The following is a 2,498-nucleotide window of genomic DNA, read 5'->3' as shown; positions in this document are numbered from 1 at the left end:
AGAGCAACGTATCAACTCTGTGGTACTACACTGACAGTGGTAGAGAATGAAAGGGACCTGGGGGTGGTTGTGCAGGCAGATATGAAGTTCTCTGAGCAGTGCAGATGGCCTGCAAGAGTAGCTCATGGTGTATTGTCAATGATATATAGGAATTTTTCTAGCAGAGATAAGGAGGTGATTATTCCCTTGTATAAGGCAATGGTCAGGCCACACCTAGTGTACTGTATACAGGCCTGGAGGCCTCATTTCAAGAAGGATGTAGAGCTGCTGGAACGAGTACAGAGAAGGGCAACAAGATTAGTGAATGGAACAAAGGGGTGCTCTTACGAAGAAAGGCTTAAGCTTTACAAATTACAGTGTCTGGAGACTAGGCACCAGCGAGGTGATCTGATAGAGGTGTAAAAAGCCTTGAATGGTTTGAGCATGCTCAATGCTGATGGGATTCTTCCTCTTGGTCAGAATAATCACCTGAGAGGGCATAAATTCAAATTGAGGAAAGATAGATGTAGGATAGATGTGCGGAAATTTGCCTTTAGCCAGCGGGTGGTTGGTAGGTGGAACAGACTTCCATCCCTTGTCGTGGAAGTTGATAGCCTAAATAAGTTTAAGGCTCAGCTGGACAGATATTTCGAACGAACAGAGGGGTGAAGTGGAAGTGGTTATTTGTTATTTATTTATTTTACTTTAATTATTTTTTTTTTTTGGCTGATGCTGCATAAGCTTGCTTTCTTGCATCAAATGCCTCTACTAATGCTAAAGGTGATCCATAGTTGAGAATCCTGTCCTAAAGCCAGGTTGCTCTTTCGGTTGATTCTCATCAAGTATTCTTTCTAATCTGTTAATAATGACCCTTGTGAACAACTTGTAGATGTGGGATAACAAGCTAATTGGTTTATAATTTCCAATTTCTGATTTATCTCCTTTCTTATGCAGCAAAACTATGATTGCATTATTCTACTGCTTAGGCGTCACACCTTTTCTAATGCACTTTGTGAAGAGCCTTGCCACTTTTTGTGTTATGTCTCTTGCTACCAATTTTAACAACTCTACAGTAACTTCATCTTCCCCCCTGGGCTTTGTGATACTTCATTTTCTTCAATGCATGTTCTACCTCATCAGGAAGAATATTGGGTATGTTGTATGTGTTGCTAATTTGCAATCCATCTTCCCCGCTGCTGGCATCATTCCCTCGCTCCTTGTATAATTCTCTATAGTAGTCTTCTGCTATTTGAATTATGCCTCCTTCTTCAAGAGGAGTGTTTCCATTTACAATGGGTTTCCTCAGCCTACAAGTTATTTCTTGTTAGGAATTTTTTTCAAGGTGTCTTGGTCAGTTAAGCCTCGGGCTGTCGTGTACTCCTGTACTCCATCCATCCATGTCCTCCTAGGTCTTCCTCTTCTCCTTCTTCCAGGAGGTATCCATTCCAGGATAGCCTTTGGATATCTGTTTTCTTGCATCCATTTTACATGTCCATACCATGTTAGACGCTTTTCTTTGATGGTGTTAATAATAGTCTTTTTCACTTCCATTTTTTCCCTTATGTCTTCATTCCATTTTATGTCTCTTCTAGAAGTTCCTGCTGAGCGTCTCCAAAAATCCATTTCTGTGGAGAGCAATTTGTTTTCCGCTCGCCTATTCAATGTCCAGGTTTCCGCTCCATACAATAGAAGACTTTGTACAATCGTTTGAAATATAAGTTTCTTTGTTTTATTTAGGATATTTTTGCTCCACAGAACAGAGTTTAACATGCCGATAGCCTTTCTGCCATCTGTAATTCTCTTATTGATCTCTGTTTGGGATGATCCATCACTTTGTGAGATTGATCCCAGATATTTGAATTTATCGACTTGTTTGATTTTAAAACCTGCAATATTTAGAACGTGTCCTGGCCCTGAAGACAACATTTCAGTCTTGCTAAAATTGATTTTTAGACCCCATTGTTTATATTCCTCAAACGATTGACAACATGCACACTTTGCATCTTCTAAGTCTTGTGCTATCACCTGCAAAAGTCTTGTGCGATCATCTGCAAAAAGTAATTTGTGAATATAGGTGTTCTTATTAATCGGCAATCCCATTTTATTACATTGTTTTGACCAGGATCTTAGGCAGATGTCAATATAAATTTTGAAAAGTGTTGGCGACATGCAACAACCTTGTAATAAGCCTTTTGAAGTGTGGAATTCAGGTGACAAAGCTGATCCCACTTTAATTCTGTATCTATTATTCCTGTAAATTGCCTTAATAATGTTAATCAGTTGTCCATCAATATTTGCCTCTTTCAGTGCTTCCCATAAGAGTTTTCTTGGAACACTGTCATATGCCTTTTCAATGTCAATGAAAATCATAAAGATTTTTTTCCCTTTTGATTGGCATTTTTCAAGGATCTGTCGTACTGTTGAGATATGATCTATACATGACCTCCCAGCTGAAAAACCACGTTGTTGTTCTGATACCTCGATTCGGGCTTCTAAATGGTTCCTGATCCATTTTCCAA

This window comes from Mastigoproctus giganteus, chromosome 6 (genome assembly GCF_048544385.1).
Source record: "Mastigoproctus giganteus isolate SK-2022 chromosome 6, ASM4854438v1, whole genome shotgun sequence".
In the NCBI taxonomy this organism is placed as follows: Eukaryota; Metazoa; Arthropoda; class Arachnida; order Uropygi; family Thelyphonidae; genus Mastigoproctus; species Mastigoproctus giganteus.
The sequence above is the reverse complement of the archived record's forward strand: the minus strand, read 5'-3'. Positions refer to the sequence as shown.